The sequence below is a fragment of the Chrysemys picta genome, chromosome 4, assembly GCF_011386835.1.
Source record: "Chrysemys picta bellii isolate R12L10 chromosome 4, ASM1138683v2, whole genome shotgun sequence".
NCBI classification, from domain to species: domain Eukaryota; kingdom Metazoa; phylum Chordata; order Testudines; family Emydidae; genus Chrysemys; species Chrysemys picta.
Window position 1 is genome coordinate 96,857,144 of NC_088794.1, and position 27,054 is coordinate 96,884,197.

Here is a 27,054-nt window from a genome sequence, read left to right on the forward strand (position 1 = left end):
TAGATGCTAAAAACCTTATGATCAACACTATACAGAGCTAGACTTAAATAGGCAACCCAGTGGTAAAAAAAATTCCACTAACCCATTACCAGTCTACTGAGCCAGCAATTCCCACAACATGGGTGGCCTTAACAAATATAGGAGTATATAAGGCCCAGTACACACATTTTTGTTTCTCAGGAAGCCTAAATTTCATAGACTCTTTGAATTTCTGCACTACAGTTTTTTTTAATTCTGCCTCCTTATTTTTTAGTAGTACATTTTAAGGGGCAGGGGAAGAGAAGAAAACACCACTGGTAGGATTTCTGGCTGGACTTTCATTTCCTCTTTCTTGTTTGTCACTTGGTGGTTTTTTAACAAAAGAAAAAAATTATATTATGATGGGGGGTGGAGGGGAGGGAGGGAGCAGCTGCACCACCTTCTTTCAGATGAATGTTCTCCTGTACTTCAACTTCTTCACCTTTTGGTAACACTGAACTCCTGAAAATTTAGAGCCCTCTCACTTTAAGAGGGGCTGCTCTCTGCCCAGCTGTTGACTTGCCTGAAGGTGAGACCTCTGCTTAAATTCATGGCTCCAGCTGTCAAAAGCAAAGAAAAGCAGCTTTTCCTTGGCGGCTCTCTGCTTTGGGTAGAGTTTGACATCTTCCTCAGTCAGCAGAATTTAATCAGCATCGAGTACCCACAGCCTCTCAGCTTCTCCACAGCTCAGCTGTGGGGGGGAGGGAAGGGGAATCTTGCTAATAGAAAAAGGGGATAGTCCAAGCACAATATGTATAAACAGACACAGACAGGAACATGATCTAAAGCACGTTGCTGTCTAGAGATAGTCCCATTATGCCCTTTGATTTAAGAATTGCTGCTACCATTAGCTACAAGGGAACACTCCCACTTATTGCTTATGGAGGAAATTCTTTCCTTGCTAAGGTTTTGCCATGGCTCCATTACTTACTCTCAGCTTCTCATGAAACACAGCTGTAATTTGTAGCTGACAATGATACTGATTGCAAAAGAAAGCTGATGAAATGTGCACAGGGATATGGTTCCCCATATATAGATGAACAAGTGAACCAACTTCAGCAATCAGTAACATGAACACCTTGTTTGCAATCTACCTAAATATTAAATGGCAAGAAGCCCCTCTCCCATTAATTCTCACTTATATCTCAGTGAATCAAATAATCCAACCTAGTACACAGAGTTATGAACAACTGGAAAACATTCACATTGCATCTCAAGCCCACAGAGCCTTTGGCCCAACAGTAGATTATAAACTGCAGCCAGTGCTCAAAACAGCTTGGTGCATATAAGCTAAGGTTGCTCACACAGGCAAAAACTCTCAAGACTTCTTCCTCATATCTAGCCTTGATTCTCCCTCCCCACAAGCAAGCCCAAAAATCCCACAAAGAGAACTAAGGTAAGAAAGGAGGCAGTTAGCAGTAAGGGAGAGGTTGATTATGGGGTGGCATGATAGTTCCTCTTGGAGGTTTCAGTTCTGTGCTGTATATAGCTATTATGACTGTTTTCTGTGTACTGCACTGTATAATTTCTAAGGAGTCTACCTGCCTGCTTTCTGTGAGACCCTTGAGTTTGAGGAGCAGTTTCTATTCCAGATGGCTACTATTATGGAGTGAGGCATATACACAGTGCTCTCTCAAAGAGACTTTACTTTCATTCTTTTTTGTTTTATTGATTTCCTTTGTGTAAAATAAGAATGTCTTATTAAAATATCTATTTATTCTTATGTTTAGAAAAACAAACTCCAGCAATTCCAAATAGCTGTTTGACTTCCAACACCAGCAGCTTGTTTACCCTTTCCTGACAATTGTTATGCCAATTGTGGAGAATGAAGCAGTCGTTTTTATTTTATTTTTAGGAATATTATGTGCACCCCAATGTACCTGTTTGATATCATCTTGCCCAACTGTATGCGATTAAAGCAAAGATGGCTGTTAGAGGGAAACAAATCAATAGTGATAAAGGTAAGGGACTGGCAGAGAGACTACCAAGGGTACTCAAGGAAACAGTGGGGATACTGTTAATTGGGATATGTCCACAAGCCTGGCTCCAAACAGGCTAGCAGATTAATTTTTCCCAAGCCTGAACCTAGGATCAAAGGTGTACTAAGGGTTAGATTCCAAAGGGATTTAGGTACCTAAGTTCAAAATTTCGATCCTCAGAACAGCCACTCAGCTTCTGCCCATAGGTGCCTACATTTCTGCTGATTAAGTCCTGTGGGTGCCTAAAAATCTGTCTTGGGCATGTGCACACTTAAGTCCTGACTCCCAGGCCCTTAGCTCACACCTGAGCCCTGGTAGGATCCTCAAGTAGGCATTCCTCTGCCTTTCTTGCCTGCAGGGATTGAGCAAGTAGATGTTCTTACAGGCAGACTAATAGATCAAACCCTGAACAAAACACAGCTGCAGGAGGATATGGGAGAGCCAGGTTCAAATCCCAACTCCAGCTGATTTGGACTTGCATCTTCCAACTCTCAGAGTGCTCTAAACACTGGGCTATGGGATATTCTGGAGGGGAGGGTCTCTCAATCTCTTCTGTTGAAGCTGTTCCATATTGCATAAATAGTCATTAGAAATTGGGCTTGAGTATCCTGCGTCATAGGTGAGTGACAAACCACTGAGCTAAAGAGTCATTCTTGTTCTTTCTCTGGCCCTTTTAAGGGGTGCCTCATATTGGGAGAGAAGTTATAAACCCAATCCATATATATGCCAAATGTCTACCATTTAGAAGGAGCATTCTTTATACCTTAACAACTTGTTGATCATTTCCCTCACTCTTTGCCTCCAAAAAAATCTCTCCTAGATCAGTGTATTTCAATGAAGTTACATTCTTATTTCCCTTCTCAAACTTCTCTATAGCTCCCCAATGTTAACAGGTACTGTATGTATTCCCTATAACATCTGGGGTCTCCTCTCCTCTGTTGTCAGGAGCAATTATTAGTATGTTATACATTATATAACATTAGTATGTTATACAAACTGCCTGAATAATAATTGCAAATAATATATCTGTTGACATTTTCTGTCAGCTATTGAATTAATAAGTGACTACATATTTCCATTATCCATTAAACTCCATGGATGGTCAAATAATATTTGTCAAATAAATTTATTAGCAAACTTTCCCTTTTGTCAAAGCAATTATCTAGGAACAATTATTTTAATAATTCAAACAACCCTTCATAACCAGAAGGGGTATAAACATTTTTTTTTTTTTAAATGAGAACTGAGATTCTGAAACACAGTTCTGTGGCAAGTGGCGAATTCCATGGCAAGTATCATGGTTGTGGAACTACAGAATACATAGGAACCTGCCTATAAGAAATCACTAACTAATTATGCTAGGTTGAGGGGTAGATGGAGATTGCTGATACTGATTTAATGTCAGAGCCAGTTGAAAATTGTAAAAAAACAAACAAAAAACTGTTGCCAAAAATTTCAGTTGTGCAAAAGATTTTAGTTGAACATTCAAATTATTTTGACCAATTCTATTTTATCTGTCTAAAGCCCTGGGTGAATCTCTGGTACTTCCTCACAACTCCCATTGTGCCTGACCCCAAGAACACAAGGGGCAGCAGGAAGACTCATTATTATTAGTAGCAGAATTGCTGCAGTTCCTAGGAGCCCCCGTCGTGGACCAGGACCCCACTGTGCTACGTGCTGTACAACCACAGAACAACAACAAAGTCCCTGTCCCAAAGAGCTCCCTCCTTTACACACGCCCACACAGGAGCTGGGCACAATCATAGAATCATAGAATATCAGAGTTGGAAGTAGGGTGACCAGATGTCCCGATTTTATAGGGACAGTCCCGATTTCTGGGTCTCTCTCTTATATAGGTTCCTATTACCCCCTACCCCCTGTCCTGATTTTTCACACTTGCTGTCTGGTCACCCTAGTTGGAAGGGACCTCAAGAGGTCATCTAGTCCAACCCCCTGCTCAAAGCAGGACCAATTCCCAGCTAAATCATCCCAGCCAGGGCTTTGTCAAGCCGGGCCTTAAAAACCTCCAAGGAAGGAGACTCCACCACCTCCCTAGGTAACGCATTCCAGTGTTTCACCACCCTCCTAGTGAAATAGTTTTTCCTGATATCCAACCTGGACCTCCCCCACTGCAACTTGAGACCATTGCTCCTTGTTCTGTCATCTGCCACCACTGAGAACAGACGAGCTCCATCCTCTTTGGAACCCCCCTTCAGGTAGTTGAAGGCTGCTATCAAATCCCCCCTCATTCTTCTCTTCTGGAGACTAAACAATCCCAGTTCCCTCAGCCTCTCCTCATAAGTCATGTGCTCCAGACCCCTAATCATTTTTGTTGCCCTCCGCTGGACTCTTTCCAATTTTTCCACATCCTTCTTGTAGTGTGGGGCCCAAAACTGGACACAGTATTCCAGATGAGGCCTCACCAATGTCGAATAAAGGGGAACGATCACGTTCCTCGATCTGCTGGCAATGCCCCTACTTATACAGCCCAAAATGCCGTTAGCCTTCTTGGCAACAAGAGCACACTGTTGACTCATATCCAGCTTCTCGTCCACTGTGACCCCTAGGTCCTTTTCTGCAGAACTGCTACCTAGCCATTCGGTCCCTAGTCTGTAGCAGTGCATGGGATTCTTCCGTCCTAAGTGCAGGACTCTGCACTTGTCCTTGTTGAACCTCATCAGGTTTTTTTCGGCCCAATCCTCTAATTTGTCTAGGTCCCTCTGTATCCGATCCCTACCCTCTAGTGTATCTACCACGCCTCCTAGTTTAGTGTCATCTGCAAACTTGCTGAGAGTGCAGTCCACACCATCCTCCAGATCATTAATAAAGATATTAAATAAAACCGGCCCCAGGACCGACCCTTGGGGCACTCCGCTTGAAACCGGCTGCCAACTAGACATGGAGCCATTGATCACTACCCGTTGAGCCCGACGATCTAGCCAGCTTTCTATCCACCTTACAGTCCATTCATCCAGCCCATACTTCTTTAACTTGGCGGCAAGAATACTGTGGGAGACCGTATCAAAAGCTTTGCTAAATCTCCACTTTAGATTTCAAACAACTTGGGCTTTGTCATCTTCTGGGCTTTGTACAGTGCCACGCACACTGTCAACTCTTACCTCCTAATTATTTTTATTTCAATCCACAACTTAGGTTGTGCACTTTGCTAAATTCAAAAGAGTCTTTGGCAGTCTTTAAAATGTTCATATAGTATGCAATAGGGTGTAGAGAGGGATATTTGAGCCCAGATTGGGGTTGGCCTTGCTTGGTGAGAAGCCACATGCAGTCTCCACCCAGTGCAGCCCTAAGCCAGCAGCCAGGCATAACCCCCCCCCTTAGAATTTCTGAGCACAAGGAGAGGGAAAGACTAGCATTGCCCAGAGAGACAATTGCCCAAAAGTGTGGGGTGAGGGTAGAGCTGAGCTGGCACTGGGAGTCTGGCTGGCTCCCATGTTCTGGTATGCACTCCTTTTGGAATCCTCACTGAGTCAGCCAGAACGTCTTTAAGGGCGGCAAGTGGTATAGACAGGTTTCAGAGTGGTAGCTGTGTTAGTCTGTATCCGCAAAAACAACGAGGAGTCCTTGTGGCACCTTAGAGACTAATAAATTTATTAGTCTCGAAGCTTTCTTAGGCTAAAACCCACTTCATCAGATGCATGGAGTGAAAAATACAGTAAGTAGTATATATATCTCAGCCCATGAAAAGATGGGAGTTGCCTTATCAAGTCGGGGGTCAGTGCTAACGAGGCCAATTCAATTAAGGTGGAAGTGGCCTAGTCTCAACAGTTGACAAGAAGGGGTGAATATCAAGAGAGGGAAAATGACTTTTGGAGTGACCCATCCACTCCCAGTCTTTATTCAGGCCTAATTTGATGGTGTCCAGTTTGCAAATTAATTCCAGTTCTGCAGTTTCTTGTTGAAGTCTGTTTCTGAAGTATTTTTTGTTGAAGAATCACCACTTTTAAGTCTGTTATTGAGTGTCCAGGGATATTGAAGTGCTCTCCTACTGGTTTTTGAATGTTACATTTCTTGATGTCTGATTTGTATCCATTTGTTCTTTTGCACAGAGACTGTCTGGTTTGGCCAATGTACATGGCAGAGGGGCATTGCTGACACATGATGGCATATATTACATTGGTAGATGAGCAGGTGAATGAGCCCCTGATGATGTGGCTGATGTGGTTAGGTCCTATGATGGTGTCCCTTGAATAGATATGCGGGCAGGGTTGGCAACGGGGTTTGTTGCAGGGATTGGTTCCTGGGTTAGTGTTCACTCTCACAGACCTTGGGAGACAGGCCAGTCCTTGCTTACAGTCTCCCTACCTGAAGCAAATACTCACCAGCAGGTACACACCACAAAACAAAAACAGTCACCCGGGAACCAATCCCTGCAACAAACCCCGTTGCCAACTCTTGATATTCACCCCTTCTTGTCAGCTGTTTTCAAAACTGGTGTAGAATAGGCACACCACATTTATAAAGAAGCCGTGCTCTTCATTGTGTTCACGACTACCTCTGAAGTGAGCCTACAGCACAGCTCTGTAACATAGGTGTAGGATGGTTTAAAAATTATGCCCTGGAGAACCATGTGTGCTCCCTGAGCCTGATCTAAAATTGTGTTAAACTAGGAGTGTCGAGGCAGGCCCAGAATTTTAACTATCAAAAGCTGAGAAAATTCTCACTCTCTCACACACACAATTAGTCTAATACACATTGATACATTAGTCACTGCTACAATTCTCACAGGCCATGTCTTCACTGCTTAAAAAAAAGTACCCTAAGATTAAAAAACACACCCTTTTAACAGGTGAAGGCGAGGGCACAGAAAGACATGCCCTCTTGCTGACATACATCTATACAGACACTTTTGGCAACACCCAATTGTGTTGCATATGCACTCAGACCTCTTAGACTCCACAGGGCCATCACTTTAAAATGCAGCAGGCTAGCCAGCTCTGTTCTGTTTGTCTCCCTTCTCCCTCTTTCTCCCCACCCTCCCCCTTTTTGCTGCAGGATTTGCCAGCACTTGTCTTGGCAGGAGCCAACCTTGTACAGTAAAACTAAAGAAGCTTCCAGTGTGTTCGTGACTCACAGTCTTTAGCAGCCCTCCTCTCCCCCTGCTCCAGCACACAAAGAGAAACAAACATACATTGATACATGCTGGGAACATCCACACAGTGCTTCACAAACATGCATGGTCTGCGCTTCTGTAAATCAGGGCCTTGTCACAATTATGCATGCATATACCACACAGAGTGAGGAGCATACACACCAACATCCACATTAAAAATAACAGAGCATTTTTACTGAATACAGGCTTGGCCTTCAGTTTGGAAAGTACATTCAGATTCAGTGTTGAAAAGTAGCAAGTGCCAGGCTGACAGTCCTGAAGACTGAAATCCTTTGTTTGTGCACAGAGCAGGTAAAACAGCAGCGTGAGCAGCTTGATACAGCCCTGCCAATGTGCCTAGGGTTACCATACGTCCGGATTTTCCCAGACATGTCCGGCTTTTTGGGACTCAAATCCCCGTCCGGGGGGAAATCCCAAAAAGCCGAACATGTCCGGGAAAATCCTGGGCCAGGGGCTGGCCCGGGACGGCGGGTGCGCAGGGCCGGCGGTGCCGGGTGGCCGGGGGGTGCGCTGGGCCGTCGGGGACCGGCGGTGCGCCGGGCGGCTGGGGAGTGCGGGGTGCGCCGGGCCGCCGGGGACCGCCGGTGCCGCGCCGGGCCGCCGGGGGGGTGCGCCGGGCCGCCGGGGGGGGTGCGCTGGGCCGGGCGGCCGGGGCGTGCGCTGGGGGGCCGGGGACCGGCGGTGCCGGGCGGCCGGGGAGTGCGCCGGGGGGGTCGGGGGGTGCGCCAGGGGGCCGGGGACCGGCGGTGCCGGGAGTGCGCCGGGCTGCCGGGGCCCGGCGGTGCTGGGCGGGCCAGGGGCCCGGCGGTGCTGGGCGGGCCAGGGGTGCTGGGCCGGGGACCCGGGGGCCGGGGGTGCTCGGCCAGGGGCCCAGGGGCCGGCAGTGCTGGGCGGGCTGGGGGTGGTCGGCCGGGGCCGGCACCCCAGGGCCCGAGCCGACCCAGGCTGGAGCCGCCGGGGGCCAGCCTGGGCCGCGCCTCCTCCCCCCCCATACCCCCCTTACCTGCTTCAGGCTTCCCGCTAATCAAATGTTCGCGGGAAGCAGGGGAGGGGGCGGAGACTTTGGGGAAGGGGCGGAGTTGGGGCGGGGGGCGGGGCCCTGTGGAGTGTCCTCCTTTTGGAGGCACAAAATATGGTAACCCTAAATGTGCCTCAACCTTTTGGTGTGTTCATTCTCTCTGTCCAGTCAAGCTCTGTCTTTTCTGTAAAGATTGTCAGCCAGAAGATGTATCATTGATGGTGATTGTGTGACACAGCCACCTGCCCACTGGAAATCACCCTGTGAACAATTGATTTTCCACACAGGCTACCAGTCATTTGTCATATAGTGAAGAATCAATTTTCCGCCACTGCTAATCTTTTCTGGATTACAACCAGTGACCTAGATGTTAAAGGCTCCCTATCCCATCACCAGTCCCCAAAGTGAACCTGTCCTGCTCTCTAAATAAATGAACTGAGTAAACAGGAAGATTTTATTGTCTTTATACACAAACATCTACAGACTTCAATTTTTGCCTCTTATCAGCCCCACTTGAGAAAGATGACAACAGGCTCCTTCACCTCAGGACTTTAGCTATCACTTGTGGGAAATCTTTGTCCATAAGTTAGCGTACGGACCTTCTGCCATCCCTCTTTAGTTCATTAGCCTTGGAAACTAAATGCCCGCCCTTGCCTGCCTGTGTCTACTGGATTTTTTTCTCCTGCACAAAAATAAGAGCAAGGCAAATCGCTGCAACAGAAATAAGGAGTCTCTGATCTGTGGCTCATTCTAGAGCAGCATAGGAGCCATTATGGAGGCTGGGCTCAATGGAGTGCAGTGTGCTCCAGACATGCCTCCAATATGCTCCCTATTCTAGAGGGGCTGGCATGGAACCACCTAGCAAAGAATCAGTTGCAAACAAGCGATATAGTATGCTGCCTTGGGACTAGACAAATCCAAGAGGGAAGTCTCAGAGAATGTGTGCGCAACTCTATAAAACTTGCAGAATAAACCCCCAGCCTATATGAAAACCACACCGTGTACAGTTAATACACACAGATGTGCCGTCAGTCCCCACGGTATTGCATCAGAGAGGATGGGATGTTTTAAGTTTGGAATGGGAAGAGTTTGAAGAACAGTGATACATAAGGAGTTGCCTTTCCTCTATGAGGGGGCAGGGAGGTGTTATCATTTCTACATTAATCACTTGCACCGCCAACCTGCCTAGATCCCTTGAAAAGAAACAGCAAAGAAAACACCAGCTGCTGCAGCTTCTACTCCTCCTTCGGCACCCTGCAGCCTCTCTGCCCCCCACCCCCTGTGTTTATTTTTACAGCTAGTGAATCAGCCAGAGGCTTGCTCCCTGCAACAAGATAATCTGAGAACAAGCTGTAGTTTGTATGGCCCCTGAAACACTGGGTTTGTTTTCTAGTTTATGAACAACAGCAAAATACGTAGCTGAGAAAAGTGAGAGAAATCTTCTGTCACCCAGAGAGATGGGACTTTCATTTCACTCCAGACACAGAGAGGGATTTCCCCAACCTGTTCCAAGAAAGCATTTCAGCCTTTCACTAGGGACTGTAATGTTAGTGTAAGAAATTAATGTAGTCTCCACATAGCTTGTAAGCTCTTTGAGCAAGGACCGTCTTTTTTTTATATATATTTGTACAGCATCGAGCACAATGGGACCTCAATCCTTACTAGTGTTTCTAGAAGCTACTGTCATATAAACAATAATAATGTTCAGTCACTCACGGGCATCTGTATACTTCTCCTCCAGGGGCCCCCACCGCTTCTTCACCCAATGGAAGGACTATTCTCTTTTTGAGTAAAAAAAAAAAAAAATTCACTTGTCTTGCTCATTCAGTCACTCCTCCATCCTCAGAGGAAGTGAGCACCTTTTTCTGGGATAAGGGAAATTCAGTCTCATTCAGCCACATTTATTCAGTCACAGGCCTCTCCAACATGGCTACATGAACTGACTCTAAAGCTGAGGGACAATCAGTGACAAGTATTACATTCTGCTCCATCAAAGAACACTTGCCCAGAAGAGACTCTAAATGGAGTTCCCATTTCCTCTTTGTCTGCTTCACAGTTAGGAAAAAGCACCACAGGGGAATGGAGAGATACAAGACCGTGAATGCAGCAAAGAAAGACTATTAGGAAAGAAGGGGGTGATAGATGGGTGAGGGAGAGAGAGATCTGGGAGGAGGGAAGAAGGGATGAGAGAAGATAAGGAAAGGAAACAGTACAGAAGAGCAGAGGCACCTGCAGCTGTAAGACATGTGGGGGGCAGGAGTGGTCAGTGACTTCAGGTGCTCCTGGGCATGCTCCGCTCCTTCAGGTATGGCTGTAAGGGAACTTAAGGATGGGAGTGACACTGCAGCTGACTGGGCTGGGCTGGAAGGTGGGAGTTGAGCATGGCATGGACTCAACAGGTGAGGTGCTGGGGCCAGCATCTGCAGCAGGGATGGCTCCACAGGGATTGGTGGTGACGTCTGGGATTTGTCTGGCTCCCCCTGCTCTGGGCTCAGCGGTTGCCGCACTCAGGAACAATTCTGCTCTCACAACAGGAATCCGAAGAATACTGCTCCTCTTCCAGGACTCTGCATGGTAAGTGCACCTTTAAATTTCATTTGTATTTGAATGTTGTTAGTCTCTAGCATTAAAATTTACAATACATTTTCATGATTGTTGACATTAACTTACAACTTGTGTTTTTATTATCTTCCTTTTAGTTTTTTAATTGCCTGTTTTGCCACTAAGTGTATGTGTAGACACCATGCTAAGTCAAAGTGAAAGTGGTTCAGTTGTGGGTACCATGTGAAAAATTGGTCGAGGCGCCCTTACAGAAGAGAAGGGAAAGAGAGGAGGGGAGAGACCGAAGAAAGCAGGAGGAAAACAAAAGGGAACAGATAAAGGGAGAACATGACAATATCTTTCTTGCCAGAAACAGCACCCTGTATCAGTAGAGAAGTTTTGCATCTAAAAATCTAATTCAGGCATCAGGATGGGGTATGAGCAATAAGGTAGCCCCAAGTCCTTGACCAAATGTGGAGGGGAAAAAAGAGGACATAAAGGCAGATGAGACAGAAAGGTTCCTATTTCTTAAATCTACCATCCATGTGTGGGATGTAAAAAACCTCTAGCAAATTATCATCTTCCACTGGAACAACTTCTTCCTCTATCGCCTCATCATTCAGGCAGCTGCAGTGGTAGTTCCAGTGTCTACAGCTCCTGGGCTTTGCTGATGGAGGCTTTCTCATCAAAGGCTTAAAGCTGACTACAACATTCTGACCCAATAACATACCTCCCAACATTTCAAGTTGGTAAAGCCAGTGAAGTCTTACCTCTGCTGCATGGGAGGCCCGGCCAGTGAGAGGGTCAGGTGCTACCCCTGGAGTGTGGGAAGCTCTGGGTGGTGTATCGTGATCAGTAGAATTAGAGCCAGAAGCCCCATGCTTTCTGGAGGGACTGTTATTGACAGGACACCAGTGGAAACTGGGAATGTCTGGAAGCAACTCAGCCACCTAGACAGGACAGTGGTCAGGGTTTGATAAAGTGCCACTTGTTCAGCTTATCCTGCATTCAGGCTCACACAAACATGGTGGCAGTGTTTAGTTTGCAGTGCAGCACCTGTCAGTGGGAGCCAAGGGAACTCTATATGAAGTCCCCCGGAGCCCTGGATTTTGCAGACACAAACCTAGCCCAGAGATGGATCCCATGGAAGGAGGAGTTTGAGCTATTCACGGGCCTGGCCATGCAGGATGACACAGCAGGAACATAAAATTATTTGACCTCACTGGGGAACAAGGCAGAGAAGTCTGCAGCACTCTGAAACTCACCCCAGCCTCAAGCCTCACAGTAGTACAGTCCTAGGAGCCCTGGGGACGTATTGCTCCCCAAAGCAGAATGAAACTGTGGAGTGACACAGGCTTTTCATTAGAGACCAAACTGAAGGGGAGGGGAAAGACCCCTTATGTTACTGCCTTACATACACTGGCTGCTACATGCAATTTTGGGGACTTGACAGACTTCCCAATTCAGGACAGGATAGTCTGTGGCACTTGGGATCACTACGCTCAGGTGTGGCTGCTCTGAGAAGGTGTTGTCACATTAGACAAATGCTTAGACATGAAAGCCCTAGGTGATACAACACCCCCAGGAATACATGGAGGGAGACAACAGCAGAGGAGAGCAGGTGGCCAGGGTTCCATATCCAAAGTGAGATGCATTTACTGTGGGAGACAGCAGGAGCAGGTAAAGGAGAAGTACCCCACACTATGACCACGTTGCCAGGAATGTGGCAAATTAAACCATTTTAGCAGAGTGTACAAGAGCAGAACCAGCTCTCAAAAAGATTCAGCAGGAAAAGGCACACCAGACAGTGGTGGCTCATCATCATGAGTCTCTACTTGTGTCCGAGAACATATCCGGTTTAGGCTGTCAGGACAGGAAACAACCGGGACAACACCAGTCTCTGTGCCTGCAACTATGGTGTGATTTCAGCTGGATAGCAGGGCCTCCTGCAGTGTGATTCCTTGGGGTGAACTGGACTCAAATGCACTGTGACACATTGTACCTCAATGTAAGCACCCTGGAACCCACATATTCATCCCTGTCATATAATTGAGATGTTTTGTACAAAGTATGGCTTGTGTGAGGTATCATTTTAAAAGTCTTGATCTGTTGAATATTAATATCTGGAGTCCTTGTGGCACCTTAGAGACTAACAAATTTATTTGGGCATAAACTTTTGTGGGCTATAACCCACTTCATCAGAGTGGAAAAAAAGTAGGCAGGTATAAATATACAGCACATGAAAAGAAGGGAGTTGCCTTACCAAGTGGGGGGTCAGTGCTAATGAGGCCAATTCAGTCATGGTAGATGTGGCTCATTCCCAACAGTTGACAAGAAGGCGTGAAGTATCAGGGGGTAGCCGTGTTAGTCTGTATCTACAAAAACAACAAGGAGTCTGGTGGCACCTTAAAGACTAACAGATTTATTTGGGCATAAGCTTTCGTGAGTAAAAACCTCACTTCTTCGGATGCATCCGAAGAAGTGAGGTTTTTACTCACGAAAGCTTATGCCCAAATAAACCTGTTAGTCTTTAAGGTGCCACCAGACTCCTTGTTGTTTTTCAAGAAGGCGTGAGTATCAACAGAGGGGAAAATTATTTTTTCTAGTGATTCAGCCATTCCTAGGCTTGGTCTACACTACCCCCCTAATTCGAACTAAGGTACGCAACTTCAGCTACGTGAATAACGTAGCTGAAGTCGAAGTACCTTAGTTCGAACTTACCTTGGTCCACACTCGGCAGGCAGGCTCCCCCGTCGACTCCGCGGTACTCCTCTCGCCGAGCTGGAGTACCGCAGTCGACGGCGAGCACTTCCGGGTTCGACTTATCGCATCCAGACTAGACGTGATAAGTCGAACCCAGAAGTTCGATTGCCAGCCGCCGAACTAGCGGGTAAGTGTAGCCAAGGCCTTAGTCTTTATTCAGGCCTAATTTGATTGTGTCAAGTTTGCAAATTAATTCCAGTTCTGCAGTTTCTCATTGAAGTCTGTTTTTGAAGGTTTTTTTGTTGAAGAATGTTGCCTTTTAAGTCTGTTATTGAGTGTCCATGGAGATGGAAGTGCTCTCCTACTGATTATTGAATATTACAATTCTTGATGCCTGATTTGTGTCCATTTATTCTTTTGCAAAATCAGACATCAAGAATTGTAACATTCAAAAACCAGTAGGAGAGCACTTCCATCTCCATGGACACTGTCAGTTAGGCCTGAATAAAGATTGGGAGTGGCTGGCCTTTCTCCTCCCTCCCCTGGACAAAGACTTTGAACTGGGGAAATTGAAATTTTTTGAAATTGAAATTAATGGAGATATCCCATCTCCTAGAACTGGAAGGGACCTTGAAAGGTCATAGAGTCCAGCCCCCTGCCTTCACTAGCAGGACCAAGTACTGATTTTGCCCCAGAACCCCAAGTGGCCCCCTCAAGGATTGAACTCACAACCCTGGGTTTAGCAGGCCAATGCTCAAACCACTGAGCTATCCCTCCCCCCAAAAAGTAAGTCCCAACCTGTGTATTGAGGAACTGTAACCTGCTTGTACCATCTGTCAAGTTGAGATACTGCTTGATTCAAATCCTGCCTAGTTTATAGACTGGGAATTTAATTTAATTTTTTTTTCATAGATTCTAGGACTGGAAGGGACCTCGAGAGGTCATCGAGTCCAGTCCCCTGCCCGCATGGCAGGACCAAATACTGTCTAGACCATCCCTGATAGACATTTATCTAACCTACTCTTAAATATCTCCAGAGATGGATATTCCACAACCTCCCTAGGCAATTTATTCCAGTGTTTAACCACCCTGACAGTTAGGAACTTTTTCCTAATGTCCAACCTAGACCTCCCTTGCTGCAGTTTAAGCCCATTGCTTCTTGTTCTATCCTTGGAGGCTAAGGTGAACAAGTTTTCTCCCTCCTCCTTATGACACCCTTTTAGATACCTGAAAACTGCTATTATGTCCCATCTCAGTCTTCTCTTTTCCAAACTAAACAAACCCAATTCTTTCAGCCTTCCTTCATAGGTCATGTTCTCAAGACCTTTAATCATTCTTGTTGCTCTTCTCTGGACCCTTTCCAATTTCTCCACATCTTTCTTGAAATGCGGTGCCCAGAACTGGACACAATATAGTGCTTCACAGAAGTAATAATACATACAATAATACATTAGCATGGTCTAAAAAATGTTCTGCCACTAATTACATTTACAAATCCAACGTTCAGATTACAATACTCCAGCTGAGGCCTAACCAGAGCAGAGTAGAGCGGAAGAATGACTTCTCGTGTCTTGCTCACAACACACCTGTTAATACATCCCAGAATCATGTTTGCTTTTTTTGCAACAGCATCACACTGTTGACTCATATTTAGCTTGTGGTCCACTATAACCCCTAGATCCCTTTCTGCCGTACTCCTTCCCAGACAGTCTCTTCCCATTCTGTATGTGTGAAACTGATTTTTTTCTTCCTAAATGGAGCACTTTGCATTTGTCTTTGTTAAACTTAATCCTGCTTAACTGCAGAACAGGGGTATCATAGCATCTGTAGAGGCCAGTAGATCCTGGGTAATCAGCCTGGCAATGGCAAAGAAGCCATTAGGCAAATTACACATATGCATAGACCCAAAGCCTCTGAACCAGGCATTGAATTGCTGCCCACACCTGAACCCTAACCCTAAGCCCAGCAACAGAGGTGTTTCGGAGAAGACTCACCCAAGTGCTGGAAGGACTGCCTGGGAAAATAATTGCAGGTGATATCCTCATTGTGATAAAGATAGCAATGATACAGAAGCTAAATTAGACCATGATGGGGAACTACAAGCTTTTCTACAGCAATGCAAGGACAAGAACACAAAACTCAGCCCAGAAAAAATGCAACTCAAAGAGTGTCAGGTGACATACATTGGACATCTGCTCCTATGGACTAAACGCAGATCCCAACAAGATCAAGGCAGTCAGAGACATGCCAGCTGTAGTGGATATGAAATGGTTACAACACTTTGTAGGAATGATAACAAAATTTGTCTCAGTTCTAGCCACACCTGGAGGCAGTAGTGGAACCCATATGTCAGCTCACAAGTCAGGATTCTGCGTGGGACTAGGCAGGTTCCCAACAGCAAGCATTTGGTGTACTGAAACAAATAGCACATGCCCCTGTCCTGAAGTACAACCAGCCAGGAGAACCACTGACTCTCTAGTTTGATGCACTGGAGAAAGAACTGGATGTAGCTTTTTTTTGCAGGAGCAGCCAGTTGCTTACGCCAGCAGAACCCTGCTAGAGACTGAATAGGGGTACACCCAAATAGAAAAAGAGCTACTGACTGTGGTTTATGGAGTGGAGTGATTCCAACAGTACACCTGTAATAGTGCAATCAGACCACAAACCCCTAGAGACCGTCCTGGCAAAGTCCCTTCTTAGTACTCCAAAGAGATTGCAGCACATAGTGACATGCCTCCAGTGCTACCAGGCAGAGGTCAGAATTATCCAGGATGATTACTGATCATTGGTGCATACAGCTGGTGCTCTGAGCAGCAAGTTGGCGGGTGGGTATCAGGACATTGAATCCATTAACATGCTGCACTGTCTCCCCGTTTCATCAGTGAAAGTGATGAAAATCAAAGCAGTTATGGAAAAGGACTTCCAACTACATGCAGTAAAGAGAGCAGCTGGAGCAGACCTTCTGAGGTCCCTTCCAATCCTGATATTCTATGATTCTACTGGGATAGGAAAGCTCCGCCTCAGGCCTTCTGCTGGGGAAAGGAGCAGAGTAAAGAGATGTCCAGCAGCCCAGGCAAGGGGGAGGAGAGAAGCCATCTCCTGATAGATCATTGCCCTGCAACAATAGGAGAAGAAGCCCTTACTGAGGAGGTCTGGCTGTGAGCTTCTCCTCCCCCCCCCGCCCCCCGCCCGCCTTTAGACATCACCCAAGAGGTAGGGAGAACCGTGTGCAGAGTTACCAGAAGGTCATCTTCATTAGTCCAAATACTTGTGCATTTTGAGCAAATCTGGGCAGTTTTCCCATACTGCCTCAGCAGGGGATAGAGCGTCCAAGGAAAAGCACAGCATGGCATCAGTGAGACCTGGAGCAATGCTCCCTGGGATGTCCTGTTGTACCTAGAGCTTTGAAGATTTCCTAGCTTAGTTACACACGCATGGTTAGAGAGGTGCCATCAAAACAGCAAAGCAACAGTATTTTAGAAAGGTGACCAGGCGCAACTTAATCCTCTTACAAGGGTGACAAATAGCAGTCGCTATTATCACATATTAATTATGTTTAAGGCTAAGATTTTTTTCAGTTATTTTTAGTAAAAGTGGCAGGGGGCACAGCCCCGATTCCAGTGGCCGCAGCGGGCGGAGCAGCCACGAGGGGAACACAGCCCTTGCTCCAGAGCTGACCAAGCTGTGGGGTAGGAGTGTGCAGCCCAACTGCAGCCCCCGCCAAGCCCTGGCTGCAGCGGGGGGTGGGCAGACCGCTGGGAAGCCGCAAGGAGGGCGTGTGGCCCAGCTGCAGCCTCTGGCAAAAGCCACTGACCTGGGCCGTGCCGCCCTGGCTGCAGCCCCGCCAAGCCCGGGGTGCCACAGGGCTGGGGCACACGGCCCTGGCTGCAGCACATGGTCCGGCTGCAGCCCCCAGAGGAAGTTGCTGGGCTGGAGCTGCAGGGTCCTTGTTCCAGCCAGCCCCTGTTTTAGGGCAGGGGCCCACAGTCCTGCCTCCTTCTCCTAAAGCCTTAGAAGTCATGGAGGTCCGGCGAAGTCACGGAATCTGTGACTGCCGTGACCTACGTGACTAAATCGTAGCCTTAATTATGTTGTATGTACACACAAATCTTGTTTAAAGCCGACCATGTCACTATTTGGTTACACACTCCACTAAAAGTTATAGTTTAGAGAGGCCTAAACAGGGCGTTCTTAGAACTGACAGCAGTCCTCATAAATAGTTTATAATGCAATAAGCAATTCATTGCTGCAGCTAGAAACCAGTCTACATGGTGACAAGCCTTAAGAGATAAGGCATAGTCTGTTGCATCTTCTCCATTTCTAGTTTAGGACTGGACATTGCATTCAGATACCTCTGAGTAAAAGGCTCTGCTTTGTTCCATAGGTATCAGCACAAATGGCTTTTCCGTATTTATCAAGCTTGTCAGAATGAAACTCTTCATACAGGTGCAGGCAGCTGCCATTTTATCATCATAGAGCGCCTGATTATCAGGATTATAATGTTATCTTTTGGCAGAGAAGTCCTGGCAGCAAACAGCCTCTTAAATCTGAAGGAGCTTAGCAGTTCTGCGCTAGACCTATGCCTAAGTGACAAATCAGTCTCACGGCACAGTCTTTGGCTGAAAACACTGTGTTATGGAACTGACACCTTTCCAAAGGTCAAGTGGTTTTCCATTCAGCTTGGAGCAGAATGTACCATTTAATTCCTTCCAAAGACCAAAGGATTGTATATAAGTATAATGTAAGTCAGCTGAATCTGATGACAGATGTCAGGGCCTGCCTTTGGTCAAACACCAACATCTGGCAAAACCAGATTTTGGAGATGCTGTACGTATAGAGTTCCTGCTGCTGGTAATGCTTGGGCCCAAGACAAGTCTCCCTGGAATTCCTGCAAATTGGGGATCATGCCCGGTATAGGCCTTCCTAGAATCATTGTTTCCATTATAGGGGTGGATGGGGAACAGCAGCAGGACTGATCTTCCCAAAATTCCTGCTGCTGTGGAGATTAGGCCCAGGACAGGCCTTGCTGGAATTCCTGCTGCCACAGGGTGGACTGGTGATCCCTAGGGAGCGCTTGCGCTCTCTGTGCAGCAAGAACACTGGTAAATCTCATGTGACAAACTTTTCACATCATGCCATGACCCTGCATTGCAATTGAATACTATTAAGTCACACAGTGTTGTACCCAGAGTAGATTTGGAGACTTTCAAAATGGCTAGAAACATGTGGGAGTGACCCATAAAATCTGAGCTGCCTCATGAAAAGTGAAAGTGTCTTTGCTCTCTATCCAACATTCAGACTCTGCAAAGACCACATGGACATAGTTGAGTTCCAAATAACCATGTTTACTAGCTATATATAAACAGCCAATGTCTAGTACATATATATACTTCTCCCCATTACGTTCTGGGGGCTTGTGCAATAGAAGACAGAGAGGTCCATTAGAGAGCTCCCAAACAATTTAAAGGGATACTACCCAATTCCTATACACTAAAGATAGGAAGCCACAAGCTAAAATTTCAAGGAAGAAGGGGCCATCAGAAAAGGTTGTCTTATTTCAGAACTCCCAATAGTCCCAGGTTTTGTGGGACTGTCCTGCTTTGACCCATAAAACCCCCTGTCCCTTTTGAAGCAGCTCATGTCCTGAAGGGCTGGCTGGGCTCGAATCCTCACTCCCGGTATGTCACCTGGCCCCGGCTCATTGGTTCACAGCATCACTCATTCAAATTTGGCCCAGCCACCCCTTTTAGAGGAGCCAGGCCAAAACTGAGTGGCGCAGCAACCTTGTGTGCAAGGGGACAGATCACAATGCCTGGAGTGGGGAGCTGAGACCAGCCAGTTCTGCAGGACATGGGAGCAGCTGCTGTGGGATGAACAGTGGCTGGGCTCACACTGAAACCCCCAGCTACTCCAACACAGCAGCACCCAACCTCCCAAGTCCCCCGTTTCACTAGCAAAGAGTGCAGCTGAATGCAAGTTAAGCTGAACATGTGGAGCTTTATTAAACACTGTGCACTGCTCCGCCCATATGGCTGCATTGCTTCCAGCCCAACTCCTCACATTCCCCAATTTCCCGGTATCCCTGCAATAACAGTCTCTCTAGGGACCATGGGCCCTCTGACTCCAGTTCCACTGATCATGAAACATCTTCTCTATTTTACAACCATTTTAATATAAACATTAACAACAAATAATTTGACGCCCAGACCCCCACTCTGTGTCCCTGCAGCCAGAGGCTGCTAGCACATAGTTGAGTTGGAGTCCTGTCTTTACCACAGATTCAGATGGTAAATCTTGGAGATAGTTTGGTATTCTCAGTAGGCAACTGTCATCAGCAGTGATCTATCTCTGGCTCCCTGTAGCAAGGTTGTCTGTTTGGTCAGCTGGCCTAGTGATAGGTCCTGCTGCTCCAGTCCCTCTTTTAGTTCAGTGTATCCCGAATCCCTTAGCCCTGCCCATACCAGGGCTAGGCGAAGGGGAAGTTGGCTCTCTGGTTCCACCAAGTCCTAGCCCACAGCCCTGAAAGTGTGACAGGTTGGGTTGGCCTACATTTGGCACATCTGCTCACTCTCCCTGGCCCTACCACACCCAATGCCTCGGTTTTGGGATGTGCCTGCTGTGTTGTTATAGTCCTTTGCATGATCAAGCAGGATGATAGGTGTGGACACACAAATGCAGTTACACAGGGCTGTGTTGTGGAAAAAAAACTGCTGTGTGAACACATCTCAGTCATGTTTGAAGAACTGAGATCAGAGAAGCACGTCATGGCTTGGCTACAGACAATGTTGTATTTAGTGTAGATGGGGCCTTAACAAGAGCCTAGTTTTTTGTTTTTTAAATACTCTTTCCTGGCATCCCTGGTAAAGAGCTAGAGAGAAATTTCTGAACATAATGATAACAGTTTGGCTCTGTCTAGACAGTGATATAAGCTGGTTGGGCAATTACTGTATTTAAGCGTGGTAGATTTCATAATGCAGTCTGGGTCTAAGATAGTTTTATTCTTTACATTCTCCTACTACCCTGGTGCTATGCCCCAATCCATTTCATTCCTGGCACCCTCCAATTCTTTTTATCTTTAGCACTGGCATTGTAACCCAGTCCCAACCAGTTCAGAACATTTCCCCTCACTGCACACTCAGACTTAGAGGTTCCTGTCCTGCTGTACTGTAAACCTCTCAACACCTGATGGCTGTGTGCCCTTAAAGCAAAATCATTCTGGAATGTAGCTAAAAACTGCAGGACTTACTTATGATGATTCTGAGGTTCTTTAAGGTTATAGGCCATTGTAAAGGAATTACATTTACAAGCTCAGTTTTGTCCCAGTACTGGTTTTTGACAGTGTTGTGCTTTAGGCTCTGCAGAGTTGATTGACTATGGCTGGGTTACCTGCTACCGCAGATGGAGGTGACTCACTTGAGATTTCTGCAGTGCAGGTGCTGAAGAGTCTGCAACTTCTAATCTGCCTGGGGCCCTTGTATGCTCCTGCTCTCTGCATGTTTGAAGACAGTGCGTGTTCAGGAGTGCCAGGCGGGGGATGCAGAAATGAAGTGGGAGGGAAGGTGACAAACTCAAATTACTCTCTGGGTTTCTAGAAACACCTGTTTCCTGTTGTTGAATGGCTCCAGTAGAAGCTATATTGTTTACTTTAATTAACTTGTTCTTTACCCACTTGTACCCCAAACTCTTAGCCCCAGAGCTTGCTTTCTGAAAAAGAGGGCCAGTAAGTGAGGTAGGATTCCTAGATGGAGAGTCCCTGAGGATGACCTGCATGGACTGAAGTGAGAGATGCTGTACAAGTATACATTATGGGGAAGTAGAATGAGAGGGGGGAAGGGATAAAGACATTCTGTGAACTGAGACAGATCCAAGGGGATTAAGGACTCTGCAGGTAAGAAAGGTGATAAGAACTCTGTACTGAGGGGAAATGGCTAAGCACGTCCTACACTAATGTCCTTTCTACTCCAGTAAGCTGACCATTGCTAAAAATCGTTATCAGCTACTGGTCCCCTTCATCTGGTGCTGAAAACAATTTAACTGCTTAGTAGACAAGACCAAATATTTTCACCACAGTCACAGAAAGCATGATGGTGCAGCAAGTTTCAAAGTCTGTGAAAGACCCACACGTGGAGCTCGGCATATCTCACTTAGAAGGAAGAAGGACTGAGATATGAACCAGTAATTTTAGGCAGTCTAGTATTTCAAACTTGATGCTTAGGCCTTTAGGCCATTTGTGGCAGAGACATCTATAAGTACCTATTATCCAAGCCCTAACTCCTCTTCTCTCCACTGCTGCCTCCCACTTTTAGACTTAGGAACAGGAGATGGAGGCGAGGGTAGGGGCAGAACAGGGAGATGTGCAGAGTTGTAATGTTGAAAACAATTTCCCTATGCTTAGATCCTGCAGTCTTAATGCAGCTTTCTTTCCCCCTATTGTTCAATGGCATTGAATACCATCAAAACAGGAAACGGCTTCCTCCAACCTCTGACACCAGTGAATACAGCCCAGCTGCTGGTAGCTGAAAATGGCCTCACCATGGCCACCCGGTTCTTAGAAAGTGTCTGCATTTTCGGAGGGGCACTAGGGGATGAGGGAGAAATACAAGTGAAGTCTGAATATGCAGGTAAATGTGGCAGCTCTTCAAAGAGGACTGTAATGTTCCTGGAAATCTCTGATGGAAACTTTTCAAAACTGCATTTCTGAAATTAGGGCACATTAAAGTGAAAGAAATAATGTTCAATATAATCTCTATCACTTCACTACTCTTGAATGCTAACGTTACCTCCCTGCTACTCTGCACAGCTCTTACATCAGACATTATGTGTTCTCACTTGGGCTGTTGGGAAATTATTGTCTTATGGTCATTCCAACTTGTGCTGTGATCCTCTTAGATCTCACATGTCAAGCCAGATTGGTATTGGGTTAGGAGACATCCAAGGAACACAGAGGTTCTACAGGAAATGGTGTTGGAAAGTTAGTAGGAAACAAAGCCTCAGCATGGTGTTAGGGAGCCCTATGCAGCCGGTGTTCCATCTTCTCAATGAGATGTAACATGGAGGAGATTAAAGTTCTCATGGCACTTTTCATAATTACACCATCCCCTATTATTAACTGGCATCCAGGCCAAATCCTAGTTTATGTAATGACTTTCTGCTGACCTAAATTTACCATTGCAATTTCAGTTGGATATGGTATTCTCCATTTCATCTCTAAATAGTTGTGTTACGTATAACCAATATGACGTGATGGCTATATGTCCGCTTTCTGCCAGAGAGAGATGGTGTGCGGTTTGGTAAGTATTTATGATTTAGATCACATTCTCAAAGTACATAGTGCTATATGAGCCTGATCAGGCACCACTGAAGTCCACAGAAGTTTTGCCATTGACTTCAATGAGGGCCTGACTGAGCCCCACATTAGATGAATTGTTGAAAGCAACTAACAGTCTTTGCAAGAAAGAACTTAGTCTATAGAACATGTCACTCTAAAGGTACAAGTTAATTAGTTGCTCTCTGCTACATCCACTCAACCCCATTAACTTCAGAGGGCCTTCAAGGGTATAACTGAAGGGAGAATTTAGCCTTTAATGTTTAATGAAGTGCTTTGAATGGATGACAGGCTGTCCAATAGCAGTGACTATTATTAATTATTGTTATTACTATAGTAGTAACTAGGTTTTACTCTCCTAGAATCTGGGGATCTCTCAAGAAAGTTAAAAGGGAAGAAACTGAGAGACAAAAAGAGAGGAAATTGTGTGTGTGTATGTATATATGAGGGAGAGAGAGAGAGAAACTTGTCTGATACAGTGCCCCAGTGTCTGGAGCCCCACATACATTTATGCATATCCTGACTCTAAGATCAGAGAGCATGGAGACCAGTGTTCCTTCTCATTTTTTACATCCATGTGCGGAATGAATTTTGTTATGTACACACATCATCTTTATAATGGTGCACATAACAAAATTCATGTGGTAGGGGTGGGGCCGAGGGATTCAGAGTGTAGGAGGGGGCTCAGGGCTGGGGCAGAGGATTGGAGTGCGGGGGGGTAGGTGAGGGCTCTGTCTGGAGATGAAGGCTCTGGGGTGGGGCTGGGGATGAGGCGTTTGGGGTGCGGGAGGGGGCTCAAGGCTGGGGCAGGGGGTTGGGTGCAGGGGGAGAGGGCTCTGGCTAGCGGTGAAGGCTCGGGGGGGGGATGAGGGGATTGGGGTGCAGAAGGGGGCTCAGGGCTGGAGAAGAGGGTTGGGGTTTAGGATCTAGGGTGGGGACACGGATGAGGGGTTTGGGGTGCAGTCTGCCCGAATGCAGCAGTGGCAAGAGAGGACTTCCCCCCAGCCCTCTCTCGCCCCAGCAGCTTGGGGCCAGGGGACAGGTGCCTCTCCCCGGCTGCAGCAGCTCCAGTGGGGCTGGGCTGGGCCGAGGAAGGGACGCCTCTCCCCACAGCGGACCTGGGCCAGGGGATGGCCTCCTCTCCCCTGGCTGCAGCAAGTCCAGGGCAGGTCCATGCTGGGGCTGGCAGGGAGGGGCGTCTCTCCCTGCCACAGCAGGTCTGTGTTGGGGGAGAGGCATCTCTTCCCACTGCAGCCCTGAGCTCCTGTGCAGGGCTTAATGGGCAGCTGCGCGGCCGCACAGCTTAGAGGGAACTTAGATGGAGACCCCGATTTGAAGAAGCTCCGGGCATCCAACCCCATCAAGGCCAAGTAGCTGGCGGTTGTGAGAGTGAGGAAGGGGTTCCACCTCTTAATGTGAATGAGGTAATGGGATTGGATCTTGAAGCTGAAAGACAGCCTGAGGGAACCAATAGAATACAAGATATACATCTCTTTAGGAAGTTTATGAGGGAGAAGCCAGGCTATTTCTGCTCTTTTCATTAATAAAGACAGGACATTGAAACCTACTTCTCTCTCCGGAGAGCTGGGAGCAAGAACTAATATAGCCAGAATGAGGAAAATTGATGAGAAAAGAGTAGGATGAAAAAGGTGTAATCAGGTTGTATAATAATAATGATACCATTGCTCTTTACAGAGCATGGTATATGTAGTGATGACTTCTTTGATGGCTGCTGAGTCCGATGTGCGAGTGACAGTCCCGTCCACAGGTAGGACACACTCATGCACTAGCAATGCTCTGAATCTGAGCAGCAGATTCTTTCCTCCTCTGATGCCGGTCATCACAAAACTTGATCCAGTCCACCTCGCAGCACCTCTCCCCAGCTACAAGCTGGCTCCACCAACCAGAACGGCATTCTGAACTCCTTTCCCAATCATCCACAGAGATTCCAAAGGATACTAAGTCATCTAAAATCTGTGCAGCGGTCCGCCTCTCTTTCTAGACCCTTCATGAGCTTCAGAGTACAGCACATTCTTCAGGATCCTGTAATCTGGCTTGACATGTCCGAGCCACCTGAGTCTTTTCTTACTAATCAATGTTCCCATGAATGACATACCAGCATGATTTAACACTTCCACATTTGTCACCCTGTCTCGCCATCTTATTCGAAGAATTTTGTGCAAGCATCTGATATGAAAACTGTTTAGTCTTTTGGTATGTTTGGCGTAAGTCATCCATGTTTCTGAGTCATATAGAACAGTGGATAAAACACATCTTATAAATACGGATTTTCACTTTAGTTGACAATTTGTTATTGTTCCGGGCTCGGTCTTGCAAAAGACCAAAGCTGGCTGCTTTGCTGATGCTACTAGTGATCTCAGCATCAAGATCTACACTGCTGGTAACAGTAGAGCCAAGGCAGCAAAATTGGTCAACAACATTCAGATGAATACCATCTAAGGTGATATCTGGAACTGGTTCTGAAGAGCCTTGGTGCATGATAAGTCTTCTTCAAGCTTATTGCTGGCCCAAAGATTTTGCATGAATCGGAGAACTTGGTAATAAGATGTTATAGGGCATCAACACTGTGAGCCACAAGGGCTGCATCATCTGCAAACAACAGGTCCCTTATGAAGATCTGCTTCACCTTTGTGTTAGCTCTGAACCTTGCAATGTTAAACAAACCTCCAGGATGTCTAGTGCTAAGATAGACACCCCCTCGAAAATCACAGAACACATGTTGAAGCAGGTATGAGAAGTAAATATTAAACAATGTAGCAGCCAGTACACAACCCTGCTTCACTCCACTTCAGGTTGTATATGTCAGCTGCAGAATCATCAGCGTAACTTCCCCACCATTTTTGTTGGAGCACTTTTCTGTCTCTATTTAATAAAAACAAAAAAAACCCTTTTTTTCTCTCTCTTTATTTTTTAAATTTCTGTTATGTTTATTTTTTTTTGTTCTTCCTCCCCTGAGAAGTTCCCATGTTTATTCCCCAAATCATGAAAGGCTGGAAAGCTGCACTCTGCTTAGAATGGGCATGGTTTACTTAGTTGCATGTTTGCTCACAAGTGAACTATCACTGAAGAAGAGAAGCTTGAACCAGCAAGTTAGTTCCTGGCCCTCAGCCCTGTATACATGAGCTACTATAGAGGCTACTGCCAACACAGGGAGGGAAGAGAGGCAGATTTCAAGGAACTGCCACTGCTTTACCTGTACCCATGGGAACATATTTAAAGTGCACAACAGGGTAGATCTGTGCAGGGCCATCCTTAGGATTGATGGGGCCCTACGCCATATCATTAAACTGGTGCCCCTATGCCCGACTTGGGGCACAGCCACCACCCCCGCCCGCGTATCCCCAGAAGACCCCCATTCCATTGCTGACACACACCGAGCTTCGTATGTAGCAGACGCTGCGGCAGCCCGGGCTCGCAGTCCGGGGGGAGGGACGAAGCAGCAAAGGATACTGAGCCGCCTGGCCTGCCTGCCTCACGGCAGTAGAGAGTCACAGTTCCCCGCAGAGACCCCCGTACGCTCCCCCTCATGCAGAAGGCGCCGCACTGGCACATTCGCCTTTGTGAATATGGCCCCTGCTTAAGGAGACTGCAGCGCATACTGGATGGGTGGGAGCCAACCTGCTCTTACCTGCTGACCTGGTGGTGCCCCAAATTTTCGGGTGCCCTACGCAGCTGCGTATGCCTAAAGACGGCCCTGGATCTGTGGTCATTCAGCTTTCCCTGTCCCTATTGTTCACCTCTGCCTTGCATTCTCAGGATTAATCTGCTCCCCCACCCTAACCCCCCAGGCAAATATATTGGGGTAGGGAAACAGGTACAGTTGGAGGGATAAGAAATATATAAAGGGAGCTCTAAAAATAGCTGTATAGACAGTACTTTGGAGTTGTGGCTCAGGCTACAGCTCAGGCTCTGAAGCCAGCCTGAGCTGCAACTTCAAAGCGCTGTTTACACTGCTATTTTTAGAGTACTAGCACGAGCTCCACTAGCCCAAGTCTGTGCTACTCTGGATGTCCTCAAGAAAAGAGAACCAAAGTTCCTTATTTTTGTTTAGATGTTTTCTGTTCCTTCTGTAGGAGTGACCCACACGAGTGGTTAGGGCAGTGGTGGGCAAACTTTTTGGCCTGAGGACCACATCAGGGTATAGAAATTGTATGGCGGACCATGAATGCTCACAAAATTGGGGTTGGGGTGTGGTAGGGGGTGTGGGCTCTGGGGTGGGGCTGGGGATGAGGAGTTTGGGGTGTAGGAGGGTGCTCAGGGCTGGGACCAAGGGGTTCGGAGGGCAGCAGGGGGATCAGGGCTGGGGCAGGGGATTGCG

General features: G+C 46.8%; 1 long non-coding RNA gene across 1 annotated transcript; it reads left to right on the forward strand.

The window, feature by feature from the left end:
• Nucleotides 1-368: 368 nt before the first annotated feature.
• On the forward strand, nt 369-25,579 carry LOC135983139 (uncharacterized). The gene is made up of 5 exons (XR_010600649.1): nt 369-1,414; nt 1,874-1,979; nt 8,434-10,720; nt 22,571-22,680; nt 24,411-25,579. It is a non-coding gene; the product is annotated as an uncharacterized LOC135983139 (long non-coding RNA).
• The last annotated feature ends 1,475 nt before the right edge of the window (nt 25,580-27,054 follow it).